Below are 23,280 nucleotides of genomic sequence, written 5' to 3'. Positions count from 1 at the left end.
TCCATTGCCCCATTGCTAGGTATCCTATTTGTGACTCTGGCTCTCATAGAGAAACAGGGACACAGACATGAGTTTCTAAGTGAGACTCATATATCAAGGTTAAGTGTTCATCAAGCAGACATGCGAAAGCAGTGTGGTCCAAACCCACAAGTCCGTCAATAACCCATTAACCCACATGTCCAACACCAATTGCAATGTCCTCCTCCATCTTTCAAAACATTCGACATGTTGCTGGTTGAAGGAGGAGAGCCCAGGCAGTGAATGTGTGAGCAGAGCAGCCTGGGCAGTGGATATGTCAGCATATCTCTGCATGGCTACTCCAGCAGCCCGGGTTTCCTCTTTTTAGGTCCATGTGTCTTCGGCTCTTGGACGTCTTGCCAGAAAGGAGCCTTGACAGCTAAAGCAGGGAACAAGCTGAGTCAGCTGCACCCTGCTCCCACATTCAGAAATGAAGAGACCCAACTAGAATGGCAATGATCAAGGAGCCATTGATCACTCCACCCTTCATTTAACCGCACGTGTGTATCGCCCAGGTTGGCACAATCTACGAACTAAATTCACATTTGCGAACCAGGCACCCGTTCAAAATTCTTTAAACCCAACATGGAATTAAGTTACATCAGACCTTAATTCTAAAACTTATGGAATGTTCCCCCACTCGGAAAGTTTGTAAGCCAACTACTCTGTGCCTTTATACGCCAAATTTTAGCTATCCACTTTATGTATGGCCCACTAATATAAAACCAGTGCTCAGAGGAAACAATCATTCCTCGCTATGAAGAAATCTTCATTCCAATAGGAACCTTTCAAAGTCTGTGTCCATCGGCAAAATCAAAGCCGGACAGGCCGTGCATAAAGTCAGCACTCTTAGGCACCAGTTCACAGTCTCCAATATCGCCCTATGGTAGGCTTCTGGTCGGCCCGTGCCAGCTACCTCACTCAGCCTCCACGGGGTGTCCACCGGTCTCCTTGCTTGTAGACCATGGGCTCTCGCTAATGTTCAACAAGCCTGGGCTCCTGATGCAACGTGGGGAACTTTAGTCGAATCACCCTCTTTTTCTCCTTTTCAGGTAAACCAAATCCACCGGTATCTGGGCCATACACAAGCAGTTCTTTTATTGCTGCAGTTCTCCGACCTCCACTCCATATGAAGATCCACGTGGTCACCCAGCAAGCAATTCAGCCTGCTCACAGGCTCTCTTTAACACACAGTCCAGTGAGATGTTTTCTCCCTACTCTTAGATTTTATTTTAACTTCTGGCAAAGGCTTTTGGTTCCTGAGTACATGAAAGCAGTGGTGGGCATCTAATTCACTGCACAGCAGTCTTCCCAGAGGTAGCTTAACCCAGCTAAAGATCACCCAATTTTGGTGGCTCTAAGCATGTGGGCTTACAAACTTTCATTTTTCCCACTTCCCATATTTTCCCTAGAAAACAACCGAGTAAAGGGTGGCTTTTTCTGACCTCTGGATAGACAAGGAAGAAGAATTACCATGAGGGCAAAGTCAAACAAATAGCTACTCTCCATCTTAAGATGAGTTTTTCCATTGCCCCACTGCTAGGTATCCTATTTGTGACTCTGGCTCTCGTAGAGAAACAGGGGCACAGAAACTCATGTCTAAGTGAGACTCATATATAAAGGTTAAGTGTTCATCAAGCAGATATCTGAAAGCAGTGGGGTCCAAACCCACAAGTCCGACATTAACCCATTAACCCACATGTCGAAACCAATTGCAATGTCCTCCTGCATCTTTCAAAACAGACGACATGTTGCAGGCTGAAGGAGGGGGGCCGAGACAGTGAATGTGTAAGCAGAGGCGCGTGGTCTGTGGATATATCAGCATATCTCTGCACGGTTACTCCAACAACCTGGGCTTCCTTTGGGTAAGTACATGTGTCTTCGGCTCAGGGACGTCTTGCCGGATAGGAGCCTTGACAGCTAAAGCAGGGAACAAGCTGAGGCAGCTGCACCCTGCTCCCACGTTCAGAAATGAAGAGACCCAACTAGAATGGCAATGCTCAAGGAGCCATTGATCCCTCCGCCCTTCATTTAACTGCACGTGTGTATCACCCAGGTGGGCACAATCCACGAACTAAATCCACATTTGTGAACCTGGCACCCGTTCAAAATTCTTTAACCCCAACATGGAATTAAGTAACATCAGGAACTTAATTCAAAGCCTTATGGAATGTTCCCCCACTCCGAAAGTTTGTAAGCCAACTGCTCTGTGCCTTTATACCCCTAATTTTAGCTATTCACTTTATGTATGGCCCAGTAATAAAAAACCAGTGCTCAGAGGAAACAATCATTGCTCGCCATGAAGAAATCTTCATTCTAATAGGAACCTTTCACAGTCTGTGTCCATCGGCAAAATCAAAGCCGGACAGGCCGTGCATAAATTCAGCACTCTTAGGCACCAGTTCACAGTCTCCAATATCGCCCTCTGGTGGGCTTCTGGTCGACCCGTGCCGGCTACCTCACTCAGCCTCCACGGGGTGTCCACCGGTCACCTTGCTTGTAGACCATGGGCTCTCGCCACTATTCAACAAGTTGGGCTCCTGATTCGACGTGGTGAACATTCCTCGAGTCACCCTTTTGTTCCCCTTTACAGGTAAACAAATCCACTGGTATCCGTGCCCATACGCAAGCAATCCTGTTATTGCTGCATTTCTCCGAACTCCACACCATATGTAGATCCACGTGGACACCCAGCAAGCAATTCAGCCTGCTCACAGGTTCTCTTTAACACACACTCCCAGGGAGATGTTTTCTCCCTAATCCCAGATTTTTTTTTTTTAATTCTGGCCAAGTCTTATGATTCCTGAGTACACCAAAGAACTGGTGGGCATCTATTTCACTGCATACCTGTCTTCCCAGAGGTGGTCAAAACCCAGCTAAAGATCACCCCATTTTGGTGGTTCAAGCAAATGGGCTTACAAACTTTCATTTTTCCTCCTTACCCTAGTTTCCCCAGAAAACAACCGAGTAAAGGGTGGCTTTGTCTGACCTCTGGATCGACAAGGAAGTAGAATTACCATGAGGGCAAGGTCAAACATATAGTTACTCTCCTTCTTAAGATGAGTTTTTCCATTGCCCCACTGCTAGGTATCCTATTTGTGACTCTGCCTCTCATAGAGAAACAGGGACACAGAAACTCATGTCTAAGTGAGACTCATATATCAAGGTTAAGTGTTCATCAAGCAGACATCTGAAAGCAGTGTGGTCCAAACCCCCAAGTCCGACATTAACCCATTAACCCACATGTCGAACAACAATTGCAGTGTCCTCCTCCATCTTTCAAAACAGATGACATGTTGCTGGCTGAAGGAGGAGAGACGATGCAGTGAATGTGTAAGCAGAAGAGCGTGGGCAGTGGATATGTCAGCATATCTCTACACGGCTACTCCAACAGCCCGGGCTTCCTCTGGGTAGGTCCATGTGTCTTCGGCTCAGGGACGTCTTGCCGGGAAGGAGCCTTGTCAGCTAAAGCAGGGAACAAGGTGAGGCAGCTGCACCCTGCTCCCATGTTCAGAAATGAAGAAACCCAACAAGAATGGCAATGCTCAAGGAGCCATTGATCCCTCTGCCCTTGATTTAACCGCACGTGTGCTCGCCCAGGTTGGCACAATCCACGAACTAAATCCACAATAGCGAACCTGGCACCCGTTCAAAATTCTTTAACCACAACATGGAATTAAGTAACACCAGGACCTTAATTCTAAAACTTATGGAATGTTTCCCCACTCAGAAAGTTTGTAAGCCAACTACTCTGTGCCATCATATGCCAAATTTTAGCTATTCACTTTATCTATGGCCCAAAATATATAACAAATGCTCAGAGGAAATATCATTGCTCGCCATGAAGAAATCTTCATTCCAATAGGAACCATTCAAAGTCTGTGTCTATCGGCAAAATCAAAGCCGGACACGCCGTGCATAAAGTCAGCACTCTTAGGCACCAGTTCACAGTCTCCAATATCGTCCTCTGGTGTGCTTCTTGTCGACCCGTACCGGGGACCTCGCTCAGCCTTCATGGGGTATCCACCGGTCACCTTGCTTGTAGACCATGGGCTCTCGCCACTATTAAACAAGCCTGGGGTCCTGATGCACATGGTGAACTTTACTCGAGTCACCCTCGTGTTCTCCTTTTCAGGTAAACCAAATCCACAGGTATCCGTGCCCATACGCAAGCAGTCCTTTTATTGCTGCATTTCTCCGACCTCCACTCCATATGTAGATCCCCGAGGTCACCCAGAAAGCAATTCAGCCTGCTCACAGTCTCTCTTTAACACGCAGTCCCTGGGAGATGTTTTCTCCCTACTCCCAGATATTTTTTTAACTTCTGGCAAAGGCTTATGGTTCCTGAGTTCACGAAAGCACTGGTGGGCATCTATTTCACTGCATAGCTGTCTACCCAGAGGTGGTCTAAACCCAGCTAAAGATAACCCCATTTTAGTGGTTCAAAGCAAGTGGGCTTACAAACTTTCATTTTTCCACCTTTCCATAGTTTCCCCAGAAAACAACCGAGTACAGGGTAGCTTTGACTGACTTCTGGATAGACAAGGAAGTAGAATTACCATGAGGCAAGGTAAAACAAATAGCTACTCTCCATCTTAAGATGAGTTTTTCCATTGCCCCACTGCTAGGTATCCTATTTGTGACTCTGGCTCTCATAGAGAAACAGGGACACAGAAACTCATGTCTACGTGAGACTCATATATCAAGGTTAAGTGTTCATCAAGCAGACATCCGAAAGCAATGTGGTCCAAACCCACAAGTCCGACAATAACCCATTAACCCACATGTCCAACACCAATTGCAATGTCCTCCTCCATCTTTCAAAACATTCGACATGTTGCTGGCTGAAGGAGGAGAGCCCAGGCAGTGAATGTGTAAGCAGAGCAGCCTGGGCAGTGGATATGTCAGCATATCTCTGCATGGCTACTCCAGCAGCTCGGGTTTCCTCTTGGTAGGTCCATGTGTCTTCGGCTCTGGGACTTCTTGCCAGAAAGGAGCCTTGACAGCTAAAGCAGGGAAAAAGCTGAGTCAGCTGCACCCTGCTCCCACATTCAGAAATGAAGAAACCCAACTAGAATGGCAATGATCAAGGAGCCATTGATCACTCCACCCTTCATTTAACCGCACATGTGTATCGCCCAGGTTGGCACAATCCACGAACTAAATTCACATTTGCGAACCAGGCACCCGTTGAAAATTCTTTAAACCCAACATGGAATTAAGTTACATCAGACCTTAATTCTAAAACTTATGGAATGTTCCCCCACTCGGAAAGTTTGTAAGCCAACTACTCTGTGCCTTTATACAACAAATTTTAGCTATCCACTTTGTCTATGGCCCACTAATATAAAACCAGTGCTCAGAAGAAACAATCAATGCTCGCTATGAAGAAATCTTCATTCCAATAGGAACCTTTCAAAGTCTGTGTTCATCGGCAAAATCAAAGCCCGAGAGGCCGTGCATAAAGTCAACACTCTTAGGCACCAGTTAACAGTCTCCAATATCGCCCTATGGTGGGCTTCTGGTAGACCCGTGCCAGCTACCTCACTCAGACTCCACGGGGTGTCCACTGGTCTCTTTGCTTGGAGACCATGGGCTCTCGCTAATGTTCAACAAGCCTGGGCTCCTGATGCGACGTGGTGAACTTTAGTCGAATCACCCTCTTTTTCTCCTTTTCAGGTAAACCAAATCCACAGGTATCTGGGCCCATACACAAACAGTCCTTTTATTGCTGCAGTTCTCCGACCTCCACTCCATATGAAGCTCCACGTGGTCACCCAGCAAGCAATTCAGCCTGCTCACAGACTCTCTTTAACACACAGTCCAGGGAGATGTTTTCTCCCTACTCTCAGATTTTATTTTAACTTCTGGCAAAGGCTTATGGTTCCTGAGTACACCAAAGCACTGGTGGGCATCTAATTCACTGCACAGCAGTCTTCCCAGAGGTAGCTTAACCCAGCTAAAGATCACCCAATTTTGGTGGCTCACAGCATGTGGGCTTACAAACTTTCATTTTTCCCATTTCCCATATTTTCCCCAGAAAACAACCGAGTAAAGGGTGGCTTTGTCTGACCTCTGGATAGACAAGGAAGAAGAATTACCATGAGGGCAAAGTCAAACAAATAGCTACTCTCCATCTTAAGATGAGTTTTTCCATTGCCCCACTGCTAGGTATCCTATTTGTGACTCTGGCTCTCGTAGAGAAACAGGGGCACAGAAACTCATGTCTAAGTGACACTCATATATAAAGGTTAAGTGTTCATCAAGCAGACATCTGAAAGCAGTGTGGTCCAAACCCACAAGTCAGACATTAACCCACATGTCGAAACCAATTGCAATGTCCTCCTCCATCTTTCAAAACAGACGACATGTTGCAGGCTGAAGGAGGGGGACCGAGACAGTGAATGTGTAAGCAGAGCCGCGTGGTCTGTGGATATATCAGCATATCTCTGCACGGCTACTCCAACAACCCGGGCTTCCTTTGGGTAAGTACATGTGTCTTCGGCTCAGGGACGTCTTGCCGGAAAGGAGCCGTGACAGCTAAAGCAGGGAACAAGCTGAGGCAGCTGCACCCTGCTCCCACGTTCAGAAAAGAAGAGACCAAACTAGAATGGCAATGCTCAAGGAGCCTTTGATCCCGCCACCCTTCATTTAACCGCACGTGTGTATCGCCCAGGTTGGCACAATCCACGAACTAAATCCACATTTGCGAACCTGGCACCCGTTCAAAATTCTTTAACCACAACATGGAATTAAGTAACACCAGGACCTTAATTCTAAAACTTATGGAATGTTTCCCCACTCAGAAAGATTGGAAGCCAACTACTCTGTGCCATCATACGCCAAATTTTAGCTATTCACTTTATCTATGGCCCAAAATATAAAACAAGTGCTCAGAGGAAATATCATTGCTCGCCATGAAGAAATCTTCATTCCAATAGGAACCATTCAAAGTCTGTGTCCATCGGCAAAATCAAAGCCGGACACGCCGTGCATAAAGTCAGCACTCTTAGGCACCAGTTCACAGTCTCCAATATCGTCCTCTGGTGTGCTTCTTGTCGACCCGTACCGGGGACCTCGCTCAGCCTTCATGGGGTATCCACCGGTCACCTTGCTTGTAGACCATGGGCTCTCGCCACTATTCAACAAGCCTGGGGTCCTGATGCACATGGTGAACTTTACTCGAGTCACCCTCTTGTTCTCCTTTTCAGGTAAACCAAATCCACAGGTATCCGTGCCCATACGCAAGCAGTCCTTTTATTGCTGCATTTCTCCAACCTGCACTCCATATGTAGATCCCCGAGGTCACCCAGAAAGCAATTCAGCCTGCTCACAGTCTCTCTTTAACACGCAGTCCCTGGGAGATGTTTTCTCCCTACTCCCAGATGTTTTTTTAACTTCTGGCAAAGGCTTATGGTTCCTGAGTTCACGAAAGCACTGGTGGGCATCTATTTCACTGCATAGCTGTCTACCCAGAGGTGGTCTAAACCCAGCTAAAGATAACCCCATTTTAGTGGTTCAAAGCAAGTGGGCTTACAAACTTTCATTTTTCCACCTTTCCATAGTTTCCCCAGAAAACAACCGAGTACAGGGTAACTTTGTCTGACTTCTGGATAGACAAGGAAGTAGAATTACCATGAGGCAAGGTAAAACAAATAGCTACTCTCCATCTTAAGATGAGTTTTTCCATTGCCCCACTGCTAGGTATCCTATTTGTGACTCTGGCTCTCATAGAGAAACAGGGACACAGAAACTCATGTCTACGTGAGACTCATATATCAAGGTTAAGTGTTCATCAAGCAGACATCCGAAAGCAATGTGGTCCAAACCCACAAGTCCGACAATAACCCATTAACCCTCATGTCCAACACCAATTGCAATGTCCTCCTCCATCTTTCAAAACATTCGACATGTTGCTGGCTGAAGGAGGAGAGCCCAGGCAGTGAATGTGTAAGCAGAGCAGCCTGGGCAGTGGATATGTCAGCATATCTCTGCATGGCTACTCCAGCAGCCCGGGTTTCCTCTTTGTAGGTCCATGTGTCTTCGGCTCAGGGACGTCTTGCCAGAAAGGAGCCTTGACAGCTAAAGCAGGGAACAAGCTGAGTCAGCTGCACCCTGCTCCCACATTCAGAAATGAAGAGACCCAACTAGAATGGCAATGATCAAGGAGCCATTGATCACTCCACCCTTCCTTTAACCGCACGTGTGTATCGCCCAGGTTGGCACAATCCACGAACTAAATTCACATTTGCTAACCAGGCACCCGTTCAAAATTCTTTAAACCCAACATGGAATTAAGTTACATCAGACCTTAATTCTAAAACTTATGGAATGTTCCCCCACTCGGAAAGTTTGTAAGCCAACTACTCTGTGCCTTTATACACCAAATGTTAGCTATCCACTTTGTCTATGGCCCACTAATATAAAACCAGTGCTCAGAAGAAACAATCATTGCTCGCTATGAAGAAATCTTCATTCCAATAGGAACCTTTCAAAGTCTGTGTCCATCGGCAAAATCAAACCCGTACAGGCCGTGCATAAAGTCAACACTCTTAGGCACCAGTTCACAGTCTCCAATATCGCCCTATGGTGCGCTTCTGGTCGACCCGTGCCAGCTACCTCACTCAGCCTCCACGGGGTGTCCACCGGTCTCCTTGCTTGTAGACCATGGGCTATCGCTAATGTTCAACAAGCCTGGGCTCCTGATGCGACGTGGTGAACTTTAGTCGAATCACCCTCTTTTTCTCCTTTTCAGGTAAACCAAATCCACAGGTATCTGGGCCCATACACAAGCAGTCCTTTTATTGCTGCAGTTCTCCGACCTCCACTCCATATGAAGCTCCACGTGGTCGCCCAGCAAGCAGTTCAGCCTGCTCACAGACTCTCTTTAACACACGGTCCAGGGAGATGTTTTCTCCCTACTCTCAGATTTTATTTTAACTTCTGGCAAAGGCTTTTGGTTCCTGAGTACACGAAAGCACTGGTGGGCATCTAATTCACTGCACAGCACGCATCCCAGAGGTAGCTTAACCCAGCTAAAGATCACCCAATTTTGGTGGCTCTAAGCATGTGGACTTACAAACTTTCATTTTTCCCACTTCCCATATTTTCCCCAGAAAACAACCGAGTAAAGGGTGGCTTTGTCTGACCTCTGGATAGACAAGGAAGAAGAATTACCATGAGGGCAAAGTCAAACAAATAGCTACTCTCCATCTTAAGATGAGTTTTTCCATTGCCCCACTGCTAGGTATCCTATTTGTGACTCTGGCTCTCGTAGAGAAACAGGGGCACAGAAACTCATGTCTAAGTGAGACTCATATATAAAGGTTAAGTGTTCATCAAGCAGACATCTGAAAGCAGTGTGGTCCAAACCCACAAGTCAGACATTAACCCATTAACCCACATGTCGAAACCAATTGCAATGTCCTCCTCCATCTCTCAAAACAGACGACATGTTGCAGGCTGAAAGAGGGGGGCCGAGGCAGTGAATGTGTAAGCAGAGCCGCGTGGTCTGTGGATATATCAGCATATCTCTGCACGGCTACTCCAACAACCCGGGCTTCCTTTGGGTAAGTACATGTGTCTTCGGCTCAGGGACGTCTTGCCGGAAAGGAGCCTTGACAGCTAAAGCAGGGAACAAGCTGAGGCAGCTGCACCCTGCTCCCACGTTCAGAAATGAAGAGACCCAACTAGAATGGCAATGCTCAAGGAGCCTTTGATCCCGCCACCCTTCATTTAACCGCACGTGTGTATCGCCCAGGTTGGCACAATCCACGAACTAAATCCACATTTGCGAACCTGGCACCCGTTCAAAATTCTTTAACCACAACATGGAATTAAGTAACACCAGGACCTTAATTCTAAAACTTATGGAATGTTTCCCCACTCAGAAAGATTGGAAGCCAACTACTCTGTGCCATCATACGCCAAATTTTAGCTATTCACTTTATCTATGGCCCAAAATATAAAACAAGTGCTCAGAGGAAATATCATTGCTCGCCATGAAGAAATCTTCATTCCAATAGGAACCATTCAAAGTCTGTGTCTATCGGCAAAATCAAAGCCGGACACGCCGTGCATAAAGTCAGCACTCTTAGGCACCAGTTCACAGTCTCCAATATCGTCCTCTGGTGTGCTTCTTGTCGACCCGTACCGGGGACCTCGCTCAGCCTTCATGGGGTATCCACCGGTCACCTTGCTTGTAGACCATGGGCTCTCGCCACTATTAAACAAGCCTGGGGTCCTGATGCACATGGTGAACTTTACTCGAGTCACCCTCGTGTTCTCCTTTTCAGGTAAACCAAATCCACAGGTATCCGTGCCCATACGCAAGCAGTCCTTTTATTGCTGCATTTCTCCGACCTCCACTCCATATGTAGATCCCCGAGGTCACCCAGAAAGCAATTCAGCCTGCTCACAGTCTCTCTTTAACACGCAGTCCCTGGGAGATGTTTTCTCCCTACTCCCAGATGTTTTTTTAACTTCTGGCAAAGGCTTATGGTTCCTGAGTTCACGAAAGCACTGGTGGGCATCTATTTCACTGCATAGCTGTCTACCCAGAGGTGGTCTAAACCCAGCTAAAGATAACCCCATTTTAGTGGTTCAAAGCAAGTGGGCTTACAAACTTTCATTTTTCCACCTTTCCATAGTTTCCCCAGAAAACAACCGAGTACAGGGTAACTTTGTCTGACTTCTGGATAGACAAGGAAGTAGAATTACCATGAGGCAAGGTAAAACAAATAGCTACTCTCCATCTTAAGATGAGTTTTTCCATTGCCCCACTGCTAGGTATCCTATTTGTGACTCTGGCTCTCATAGAGAAACAGGGACACAGAAACTCATGTCTACGTGAGACTCATATATCAAGGTTAAGTGTTCATCAAGCAGACATCCGAAAGCAATGTGGTCCAAACCCACAAGTCCGACAATAACCCATTAACCCACATGTCCAACACCAATTGCAATGTCCTCCTCCATCTTTCAAAACATTCGACATGTTGCTGGCTGAAGGAGGAGAGCCCAGGCAGTGAATGTGTAAGCAGAGCAGCCTGGGCAGTGGATATGTCAGCATATCTCTGCATGGCTACTCCAGCAGCTCGGGTTTCCTCTTGGTAGGTCCATGTGTCTTCGGCTCTGGGACTTCTTGCCAGAAAGGAGCCTTGACAGCTAAAGCAGGGAAAAAGCTGAGTCAGCTGCACCCTGCTCCCACATTCAGAAATGAAGAAACCCAACTAGAATGGCAATGATCAAGGAGCCATTGATCACTCCACCCTTCATTTAACCGCACATGTGTATCGCCCAGGTTGGCACAATCCACGAACTAAATTCACATTTGCGAACCAGGCACCCGTTGAAAATTCTTTAAACCCAACATGGAATTAAGTTACATCAGACCTTAATTCTAAAACTTATGGAATGTTCCCCCACTCGGAAAGTTTGTAAGCCAACTACTCTGTGCCTTTATACAACAAATTTTAGCTATCCACTTTGTCTATGGCCCACTAATATAAAACCAGTGCTCAGAAGAAACAATCAATGCTCGCTATGAAGAAATCTTCATTCCAATAGGAACCTTTCAAAGTCTGTGTTCATCGGCAAAATCAAAGCCCGAGAGGCCGTGCATAAAGTCAACACTCTTAGGCACCAGTTAACAGTCTCCAATATCGCCCTATGGTGGGCTTCTGGTAGACCCGTGCCAGCTACCTCACTCAGACTCCACGGGGTGTCCACTGGTCTCTTTGCTTGGAGACCATGGGCTCTCGCTAATGTTCAACAAGCCTGGGCTCCTGATGCGACGTGGTGAACTTTAGTCGAATCACCCTCTTTTTCTCCTTTTCAGGTAAACCAAATCCACAGGTATCTGGGCCCATACACAAACAGTCCTTTTATTGCTGCAGTTCTCCGACCTCCACTCCATATGAAGCTCCACGTGGTCACCCAGCAAGCAATTCAGCCTGCTCACAGACTCTCTTTAACACACAGTCCAGGGAGATGTTTTCTCCCTACTCTCAGATTTTATTTTAACTTCTGGCAAAGGCTTATGGTTCCTGAGTACACCAAAGCACTGGTGGGCATCTAATTCACTGCACAGCAGTCTTCCCAGAGGTAGCTTAACCCAGCTAAAGATCACCCAATTTTGGTGGCTCACAGCATGTGGGCTTACAAACTTTCATTTTTCCCATTTCCCATATTTTCCCCAGAAAACAACCGAGTAAAGGGTGGCTTTGTCTGACCTCTGGATAGACAAGGAAGAAGAATTACCATGAGGGCAAAGTCAAACAAATAGCTACTCTCCATCTTAAGATGAGTTTTTCCATTGCCCCACTGCTAGGTATCCTATTTGTGACTCTGGCTCTCGTAGAGAAACAGGGGCACAGAAACTCATGTCTAAGTGACACTCATATATAAAGGTTAAGTGTTCATCAAGCAGACATCTGAAAGCAGTGTGGTCCAAACCCACAAGTCAGACATTAACCCACATGTCGAAACCAATTGCAATGTCCTCCTCCATCTTTCAAAACAGACGACATGTTGCAGGCTGAAGGAGGGGGACCGAGACAGTGAATGTGTAAGCAGAGCCGCGTGGTCTGTGGATATATCAGCATATCTCTGCACGGCTACTCCAACAACCCGGGCTTCCTTTGGGTAAGTACATGTGTCTTCGGCTCAGGGACGTCTTGCCGGAAAGGAGCCGTGACAGCTAAAGCAGGGAACAAGCTGAGGCAGCTGCACCCTGCTCCCACGTTCAGAAAAGAAGAGACCAAACTAGAATGGCAATGCTCAAGGAGCCTTTGATCCCGCCACCCTTCATTTAACCGCACGTGTGTATCGCCCAGGTTGGCACAATCCACGAACTAAATCCACATTTGCGAACCTGGCACCCGTTCAAAATTCTTTAACCACAACATGGAATTAAGTAACACCAGGACCTTAATTCTAAAACTTATGGAATGTTTCCCCACTCAGAAAGATTGGAAGCCAACTACTCTGTGCCATCATACGCCAAATTTTAGCTATTCACTTTATCTATGGCCCAAAATATAAAACAAGTGCTCAGAGGAAATATCATTGCTCGCCATGAAGAAATCTTCATTCCAATAGGAACCATTCAAAGTCTGTGTCCATCGGCAAAATCAAAGCCGGACACGCCGTGCATAAAGTCAGCACTCTTAGGCACCAGTTCACAGTCTCCAATATCGTCCTCTGGTGTGCTTCTTGTCGACCCGTACCGGGGACCTCGCTCAGCCTTCATGGGGTATCCACCGGTCACCTTGCTTGTAGACCATGGGCTCTCGCCACTATTCAACAAGCCTGGGGTCCTGATGCACATGGTGAACTTTACTCGAGTCACCCTCTTGTTCTCCTTTTCAGGTAAACCAAATCCACAGGTATCCGTGCCCATACGCAAGCAGTCCTTTTATTGCTGCATTTCTCCAACCTGCACTCCATATGTAGATCCCCGAGGTCACCCAGAAAGCAATTCAGCCTGCTCACAGTCTCTCTTTAACACGCAGTCCCTGGGAGATGTTTTCTCCCTACTCCCAGATGTTTTTTTAACTTCTGGCAAAGGCTTATGGTTCCTGAGTTCACGAAAGCACTGGTGGGCATCTATTTCACTGCATAGCTGTCTACCCAGAGGTGGTCTAAACCCAGCTAAAGATAACCCCATTTTAGTGGTTCAAAGCAAGTGGGCTTACAAACTTTCATTTTTCCACCTTTCCATAGTTTCCCCAGAAAACAACCGAGTACAGGGTAACTTTGTCTGACTTCTGGATAGACAAGGAAGTAGAATTACCATGAGGCAAGGTAAAACAAATAGCTACTCTCCATCTTAAGATGAGTTTTTCCATTGCCCCACTGCTAGGTATCCTATTTGTGACTCTGGCTCTCATAGAGAAACAGGGACACAGAAACTCATGTCTACGTGAGACTCATATATCAAGGTTAAGTGTTCATCAAGCAGACATCCGAAAGCAATGTGGTCCAAACCCACAAGTCCGACAATAACCCATTAACCCTCATGTCCAACACCAATTGCAATGTCCTCCTCCATCTTTCAAAACATTCGACATGTTGCTGGCTGAAGGAGGAGAGCCCAGGCAGTGAATGTGTAAGCAGAGCAGCCTGGGCAGTGGATATGTCAGCATATCTCTGCATGGCTACTCCAGCAGCCCGGGTTTCCTCTTTGTAGGTCCATGTGTCTTCGGCTCAGGGACGTCTTGCCAGAAAGGAGCCTTGACAGCTAAAGCAGGGAACAAGCTGAGTCAGCTGCACCCTGCTCCCACATTCAGAAATGAAGAGACCCAACTAGAATGGCAATGATCAAGGAGCCATTGATCACTCCACCCTTCCTTTAACCGCACGTGTGTATCGCCCAGGTTGGCACAATCCACGAACTAAATTCACATTTGCTAACCAGGCACCCGTTCAAAATTCTTTAAACCCAACATGGAATTAAGTTACATCAGACCTTAATTCTAAAACTTATGGAATGTTCCCCCACTCGGAAAGTTTGTAAGCCAACTACTCTGTGCCTTTATACACCAAATGTTAGCTATCCACTTTGTCTATGGCCCACTAATATAAAACCAGTGCTCAGAAGAAACAATCATTGCTCGCTATGAAGAAATCTTCATTCCAATAGGAACCTTTCAAAGTCTGTGTCCATCGGCAAAATCAAACCCGTACAGGCCGTGCATAAAGTCAACACTCTTAGGCACCAGTTCACAGTCTCCAATATCGCCCTATGGTGCGCTTCTGGTCGACCCGTGCCAGCTACCTCACTCAGCCTCCACGGGGTGTCCACCGGTCTCCTTGCTTGTAGACCATGGGCTATCGCTAATGTTCAACAAGCCTGGGCTCCTGATGCGACGTGGTGAACTTTAGTCGAATCACCCTCTTTTTCTCCTTTTCAGGTAAACCAAATCCACAGGTATCTGGGCCCATACACAAGCAGTCCTTTTATTGCTGCAGTTCTCCGACCTCCACTCCATATGAAGCTCCACGTGGTCGCCCAGCAAGCAGTTCAGCCTGCTCACAGACTCTCTTTAACACACGGTCCAGGGAGATGTTTTCTCCCTACTCTCAGATTTTATTTTAACTTCTGGCAAAGGCTTTTGGTTCCTGAGTACACGAAAGCACTGGTGGGCATCTAATTCACTGCACAGCACGCATCCCAGAGGTAGCTTAACCCAGCTAAAGATCACCCAATTTTGGTGGCTCTAAGCATGTGGACTTACAAACTTTCATTTTTCCCACTTCCCATATTTTCCCCAGAAAACAACCGAGTAAAGGGTGGCTTTGTCTGACCTCTGGATAGACAAGGAAGAAGAATTACCATGAGGGCAAAGTCAAACAAATAGCTACTCTCCATCTTAAGATGAGTTTTTCCATTGCCCCACTGCTAGGTATCCTATTTGTGACTCTGGCTCTCGTAGAGAAACAGGGGCACAGAAACTCATGTCTAAGTGAGACTCATATATAAAGGTTAAGTGTTCATCAAGCAGACATCTGAAAGCAGTGTGGTCCAAACCCACAAGTCAGACATTAACCCATTAACCCACATGTCGAAACCAATTGCAATGTCCTCCTCCATCTCTCAAAACAGACGACATGTTGCAGGCTGAAAGAGGGGGGCCGAGGCAGTGAATGTGTAAGCAGAGCCGCGTGGTCTGTGGATATATCAGCATATCTCTGCACGGCTACTCCAACAACCCGGGCTTCCTTTGGGTAAGTACATGTGTCTTCGGCTCAGGGACGTCTTGCCGGAAAGGAGCCTTGACAGCTAAAGCAGGGAACAAGCTGAGGCAGCTGCACCCTGCTCCCACGTTCAGAAATGAAGAGACCCAACTAGAATGGCAATGCTCAAGGAGCCATTGATCCCTCCGCCCTTCATTTAACTGCACGTGTGTATCACCCAGGTTGGCACAATCCACGAACTAAATCCACATTTGTTAACCTGGCACCCGTTCAAAATTCTTTAACCCCAACATGGAACTAAGCAACATCAGGAACTTAATTCAAAGCCTTATGGAATGTTCCCCCATTCCGAAAGTTTGTAAGCCAACTGCTCTGTGTCTTTATACCCCTAGTTTTAGCTATTCACTTTATGTATGGCCCACTAATATAAAACCAGTGCTCAGCGGAAACACTGATTGCTCTCCATGAAGAAATCTTCATTCTAATAGGAACCTTTCACAGTCTGTGTCCATCGGCAAAATCAAAGCCGGACAGGCCGTGCATAAAGTCAGCACGCTTAGGCACCAGTTTACAGTCTCCAATATCGTCCTCTGGTGTGCTTGTCGACCCGTACCGGGGACCTCGCTCAGCCTTCATGGGGTATCCACCGGTCACCTTGCTTGTAGACCATGGCCTCTCGCCACTATTCAACAAGCCTGGGGTCCTGATGCACATGGTGAACTTTACTCGAGTCACCCTCGTGTTCTCCTTTTCAGGTAAACCAAATCCCCAGGTATCCGTGCCCATACGCAAGCATTCCTTTTATTGCTGTATTTCTCTGACCTCCACTCCATATGTAGATCCCCGAGGTTACCCAGGAAGCAATTCAGCCTGCTCACATTCTCTCTTTTACACACAGTCCCTGGGAGATGTTTTCTCCCTACTCCCAGATTTTTTTTTTTAACTTCTAGCAAAGACTTATGGTTCCTGAGTTCACGAAAGCACTGATGCGCATCTATTTCACAGCACAGCTGTCTTCCAAGAGGTGTTCTAAACCCAGCGAAAGTAACCCCATTTTGGTGACTCAAAGCAAGTGGGCTCACAATCATTCATTTTTCCCACTACCCATAGTTTCCCCAGAAAACAACCGAGTAAAGGGTGGCTTTGTCTGACCTCTGGATAGACAAGGAAGAAGAATTACCACAAGGGCAAGGTGAAACAAATAGCTACTCTCCATCTTAAAATGAGTTTTTCCATTGCCCCACTGCTAGGTATCCTATTTGTGACTCTGGCTCTCATAGAGAAACAGGGGCACAGAAACTCATGTCTTCATGAGACTCATATATAAAGGTTAAGTGTTCATCAAGCAGACATCCGAAAGCAGTGTGGTCCAAACCCACAAGTCCGACAATAACCCATTAACCTACATGTCCAAAACCAATTGCATTATCCTCCTCCATCTTTCAAAACAGACGACATGTTGCTGGTGAAGGAGGAGATCCAAGACAGAGGATGTGTAAGCAGAGTAACGTGGGCAGTGCATATGTCAGCATATCTCTTCCCGGCTACTCCAACAACCCGGGATTCCTCTGGGTAGTTCCACGTGTCTTCGGGTCAGGGATGTCTTGCCGGAAAGGAGCCTTGACAGGTAAAGCAGGGAACAAGCTGAGGCAGCTGCACCCTGCTCCCACGTTCAGAAATGATGATACCCAACTAGAATGGCAATGCTCAAGGAGCCATTGATCCCTCCGCCCTTCATTTAACTGCACGTGTGTATCACCCAGGTTGGCACAATCCACGAACTAAATCCTCATTTGTGAACCTGGCACCCGTTCATAATTCTTTAACCCCAACATGGAATTAAGTAACATCAGGACCTTAATTCTAAACCTTATGGAATGTTCCCCCACTCAGAAACTTTGTAAGCCAACTGCTCTGTGCCTTTATACCCTTAATTTTAGCTATTCACTTTATCTATTGCCCTCTAATATAAACCCAGTGCTCAGAGGAAACAATCATTGCTCGCCATGAAGAAATCTTCATTCCAATAGGAACCTTTCAATGTCTGTGTCCATCGGCAAAATCAAAGCCGGACAGGCCGTGCATAAAGTCAGCACTCTTAGGCACCAGTTCACAGTCTCCAATATCGTCCTTTGGTGGGCTTCAGGTCGACCCGTGCCAGCTACCTCACTCAGCCTTCTCGGGGTGTCCACCAGTCACCTTGCTTGTAGACCATGGGCTCTCGCCAATGTTCAACAAGACTGGGCTCCTGATGCGGCCTGGTGAACTTTAATTGAGTTACCCTCGTGTTCTCCTCCTTGTTAGGTAAACCAAATCCACAGGTATCCGGGCCCATACACCAGCAGTCCTTTTATTGCTGCATTTCTCCGACCTCCACTCCATATGTAGATCCCCGTGGTCACCCAGAAAGCAATTCAGCCTGCTCACAGGCTCTCTTTAACACACCATCCTAGGAAGATGTTTTCTCCCTACTCCCAGATTTTTTTAAATTCTGGCAAAGACTTATGGTTCCTAAGTACACGAAAGCACTGGTGGGCATCTATTTCACTGCATAGCTGTCTACCCAGAGGTGGTCTAAACCCAGCTAAAGATAACCCCATTTTAGTGGTTCAAAGCAAGTGGGCTTACATACTTTCATTTTTCCCACTTCCCATATTTTCCCCAGAAAACAACCGAGTACAGGGTGGCTTTGTCTGACCTCTACATAGACAAGGAAGAAGAATTACCATGAGGGCAAGGTCAAACAAATAGCTACTCTCCATCTTAAGATGAGTTTTTCCATTGCCCCTCTGCTAGGTATCCTATTTGTGACTCTGGCTCTCGTAGAGAAACAGGGGCACAGAAACTCATGTCTAAGTGACACTCATATATAAAGGTTAAGTGTTCATCAAGCAGACATCTGAAAGCAGTGTGGCCCAAACCCACAAGTCCGACAATAACCCATTAACCCACATGTCCAACACCAATTGCAATGTCCTCCTCCATCTTTCAAAACAGATGACATGTTGCTGGCTGAAGGAGGAGAGCTGAGGCATTGAATGTGTAAGCAGAGCAGCGTGGGCATTGGATATGTCAGCATATCTCTGCACGGCTACTCCAACAGCCCGGGCTTCCTTTGGGTAGGTCCATGTGTCTTCGGCTCAGGGACGTCTTGCCGAAAGGAGCCTTGACAGCTAAAGCAGGTAAGAAGCTTAGGCAGCTGCACCCTGCTCCCACATTCAGAAATGAAGAGACCCAACTAGAATGGCAATGCTCAAGGAGCCATTGATCCCTCCGCCCTTCATTTAACCGCACGTGTGTATCGCCCAGGTTGGCACAATTCACGAACTATATCCAAACATGCCATCCTGGCACCCATTCAGAATTGAAATTACGTGACACCAATAACTTAATTCTATAAGCCTCTGATTATGTTTCTCCCTCTGGAATGTTTTTAAGCCATCTACTCCGTGCACTTGTACCTCATATTTTCGCTGTTTGCTTAATCTACGGCCCTCTTAGATCAAACCTTTTCTCAGAGGAAAAAATCATTTTCGACCTGAATAAATCTTCATTCCAATAGGAACCTATTGAATTTTGCGTCCATCAACAATGTCAAAACCGAACAAGCCATTCATAAAGTCAGCCATGATCCACTCCAGTTCACAGCCTCGAAAATCCGCCATCTGTTTGGGTTCTGGTCAACCCATGCCTTCCTCAGCTCTACGGTGTCCACCGATCACCTTGCTTGTAGACCATGAGCTCTCTCCAATATTCAAGAAGCTTGGGTTACTCATGCTAGATCATGAATTTTTGTTGATTCACTCTCATATTCTCCATTTCTCCTGTAAACCAAATACACAAGTGTCAGAGGCCAAACTCAATTAGTGTTTTTATTACTACATTTCTCCAACTTCTACTGAGCAAGTAGATTCACGTGATCACCTTGCAAAACCGTCAGCCTGCTCATAAGCTCCCTTTTACACCCATTCCCTGGGAGGTATTTTCTTTGTACTCCCAGATTTTTTTAGTGTTGGCAAAGACTTGTGGTTCCTGAGTACAGGAAAGCACTGTTTCGCATATAAATCAATTCTCTGCATAGCTGTCTTCTAAGGTGTTTCCTAAGCCCATGTAAAGATCAAATTTTGTTGGCTCAAAGCAAGTGGGCTTACAAACTTTCTGCTCTCATACTTCCCATAGTTTCCCCAGTAATCTATTGAATATAGGGTGGCTTTGTCTGACCACTGGCTAGACAGAGAAGGAAAACTACCATGAGGGAGAGGTCAGACAAACATCTACTCTCCATCTTATGGCTAGTTTCTCCAGTACACCACTGCTAAGGTACCACAATGTGTTAGTCAGGGTACTTTAGGGAAAGAACTACAGTGAAACTCATGTCTAAGGGAGAGTTTTATATAGTTTATATAAAGTGCTTTATATAGTTTATATATAGTGTGCATCAAGCAAAAATCCCAAACCTGTCCTGCCAAAACCCACAAGTCCAAAATTAATCCCTCAACCCCTTTATCCAGTATCAAACCACAAAGTCCTCCTCCATCTCACAAACCAGACACCATGATGTTGACTGGAGGAGGAAAGCCGATTCAGTGAATGTGTAAGCATCTCTGCACTGGCATCGTGTCTACTAGGTCCATGTGGCTTCTCCTCAGGGATGTCTTTCAGGAAATTATTCTTGGGAGCTAAAGCAGGGAACTGGCTAAGGGAGCTGCATCCGGATCTGACCATCATAAAGCAAGGCACCCCAGCATTAGAAAGGCGTGGATCCCTGAACCACTTATCCCTCTCCCTTTCAATTCGCCCCACATGTGTTTATCGGCCAGCTTGTCACAGCAAACTACCTCACAGCTCTTCTAACAGTCCATGACATCAATTGTATCAAGCTCATTTATACCACTATCATTTGTTGCCATCATTTTCTAAACAGTTACTTTCTTTTTGAACTCTTGGTTCAATTCTTCTCTTTTCCTACACTCCCACTCTCGTGACCCCTTGATTTCCTATCTTATACTGAGTGCTGTGTCCCTTCACCACATTCATGTTGTTTACCCCCCTGGGGAGCAGTATTATACAGCAATCATTGTGATCGGTTTCCCCTTTCTACCCCTACCTTCCATCTACCCTCCTGGTACCCTTCGGTTTCTGTTCCTGAGGGGTTGGTCTGACCTTGATTCTGTGTGTCATGATCCTTTATCTGTACCTGTATACATGCTCTTGCCTACGCACAACTGATTGGCAGAACTGGGATCATGATAGAGGGGGGTGAGGAAGCCTTAAAGATACAGAGGTATGTTGTACATTTCATTAGTGTTATACTGTGCTCTGGTTGCCTCATCCTTTTGTTGTGACCCTTCTGTGAGGGTATGTCCTCCCGTCTACAGATGGTTTTTGGGGCTCTGCTCCAACCCCTTTATCCTAAACAATATGGGGGTTTTTGTTTGTTTGCAGTCTTCTGGTGCCTACCTGATTCTGTCAACACCTCATGATCTTACAGGCTAGGGCCCTTTCATATGGGATTTGTTGCTTCTTTGCTAGATGGCTGCAAGTTTACCATCAGTTTTTTAAGAATCCAGATGTTTTATCTTTTTATAGCTGGGCATCATCAGCTTTCTTTACCTCATTTGCTTATGCATTCATTTTGCCTTCAGCTATTATGCTGGGAGGGTGAGCATCACTGAATGCTGGGTTGTTAGAACAAAGTGTTCTTGTGTTGAGGGAGGGCTTAAGCAGAGGCCCAAAGTCCATCCACTTCCTTAATTTATCGCTATGTAAATATATGTACATAGGCCAATACCTCGATTTTTATTAATATATTTTCATAAGTGCACACCTTTGTTTATTCCTGTATCCTTAGATTTGCTTCCTAGATCGTTCCTGTTTTCTTTTTACCTTCCTCCTTTCCCAACATCATGCGTGCCCTTCTTCTCTCAGCTAGATTGCCGTTGCTCCACCACCACCACCAGGATCTCTATGTCCTCCTTGTTGTTCCTTTTAATTCCCTAGTTGTTTCCTGTCTATGGCATCGTTTGCTCACCACTCCTTTCCTCCCACTGTCTCCTCTCCCAAGTGCCTCCAGAAATGCCGGTCCCTTTACTTTCTCCTTGGGCTTTCTTCCCAAACCTATCTTATATTGGTAGGCAAAGCAATAAAAGAGACAAAGCAAAAAGAAAACAAAAGACTGAATAAAAAGGGAAAACAACAAAAGGGGGGAAACCTAGAAAACCCCCCTGAAAACACATACAAAATTCCAAATCTGTCTGCTGACCTTTATGATTATCTCCCCACCAGTCTAGAGGGGTTCTGAGAACTGCCCCTCCTAGCCTGAAATCTATTGTAGGGACACTTCAAGGGCTTCGTGGCTTGGCAATGCTCCCATTGCTGATCTGTTCTGTTTCCTTCCTGGTTCATCCCATTGTGGGGATGGTCAGGCCCGACTCACTCCCTGCTGGGTGTTCCGAGTATTGTCCTCATTCACAATATGTTCCAGTGAGGGGACACCATGTCTCAAGCTGTTGTCAGCCCTACAGTCCTCTCTGTGCCTTAGCAGCAGCATGCAGGGCCGTCCTCCTCAGGACTTGGTGTGCCAGTATCCAGTCTAAACCCTCACTCCCTTTTTCCTTTGGGTTTACACTTCCATATGGGCATGGCGGGCCAGCCCCTCTCCCCAACCTGTAGGCTAAGTGTTGTCCTCTGTAGCGCATACTTCTAGGGGAAATGGAAGCGGGGTTGTCAGTTTGGCTTTGATTGGGGATGGCCCCATAGACCCCTCAGTGATCTACATATAACCTCCTCCCTGGAGGATGGGCAACAGGAAAGTGGGTGAAAACTTGGATCTCCATCTGCAGAAGAATGAAACAGGACCCATACCTCACTCCATGTACAAAAACAAACTTAAACTGGATTACAGACCTAAATGTAAACCCCAGAGCTATCAGGATCATCAATTAGAAACTTAAGGGGTCTATTGCAGGGCATACATGGACTAGCAAATCTAATAAAGGAAGCACACAGAGCAAAAGACAACACAGATGCCTGGGACCTACTAAAATAAAACACTTATGCACCTCAAAAAATTTCATCAAAATAGTAAAATGAGAACTCACAGATTGGGGTGGTGGGGTAACAATGACACAACTAACGAGAGACTTGTTACCAAAATCTATGGAATTTTTCTAAGAAAAAAATTAGTCCAATTGAAAGGTGGGCAAAGGACATAAAATAGACATTCACCAAAGCTGGCTTGTGAATGACTAACACATACATGAAGATATGCTCACCATTTCCTAGCCACCCAGGAAATGCAAATCAAAACAACAATGAGTTATTACCGTACACTCCTCACAATAGCAATTGAAACACACAACAGAGAATGACAAATGCTAGAGAGGGCGTGGAGCATTTGAAACTCTTATACATGGCTGGTAGTCTTGTAAACGTTTACAACCAGTGGGGAACGCTATGAGACTACCTGAAGCAAGTAGCATTAGACCCAGCAACACCTCTGCTTGTCATATACCCCAAAGTAGTAAGAGACAGACCCCAGACATGTGTTCTCCTACATTCACC

The sequence above is a fragment of the Tenrec ecaudatus genome, assembly GCF_050624435.1.
Source record: "Tenrec ecaudatus isolate mTenEca1 chromosome 6 unlocalized genomic scaffold, mTenEca1.hap1 SUPER_6_unloc_2, whole genome shotgun sequence".
NCBI classification, from domain to species: domain Eukaryota; kingdom Metazoa; phylum Chordata; class Mammalia; order Afrosoricida; family Tenrecidae; genus Tenrec; species Tenrec ecaudatus.
This window is presented reverse-complemented; position numbering follows the sequence as displayed.